Below are 506 nucleotides of genomic sequence, written 5' to 3' on the forward strand. Positions count from 1 at the left end.
TGCCTCAAAACATCCAGGAAATCTGGGACACTATGAAAAGATCAAACCTAAGAATAATAAAATTAGAAGAAGAAGGATCCTACCTCACAGGCCCAGAAAATATTTTCAACAAAATCACTGTAGAAAAAGTTTCCCAATATAAAGAAGGACATGCATATAAACAAAGAGAACACCAGATAGATTAGATCAGTAGTCCCCTCACCACATAATAATTAAAACACTAAACATACAGAACAACAACAACAACAAAAAGAATATTAAAGGCTGCAAAGGAAAAAAGATCAATTATAATATAAAGGTAGAACTATTAGACTTATACCTGACTTCTCAGTGGAGACTCCAAAAGCCAGAAGGGCCTGGATACAAGGAAAACTCCAACCTATAAAGGTTAACTTACCTATGAAAACACAGAGAATAAATAATCTCAAACTAGTGAAATCAAAAGAAGGGAAACACACACAATCTCTCTCTCTCTCTCTCTCTCTCTCTCTCTCTCTCTCTCTCTC

This window comes from Grammomys surdaster, unplaced genomic scaffold, assembly GCF_004785775.1.
Source record: "Grammomys surdaster isolate TR1022 unplaced genomic scaffold, NIH_TR_1.0 1149, whole genome shotgun sequence".
Taxonomy (NCBI): Eukaryota; Metazoa; Chordata; class Mammalia; order Rodentia; family Muridae; genus Grammomys; species Grammomys surdaster.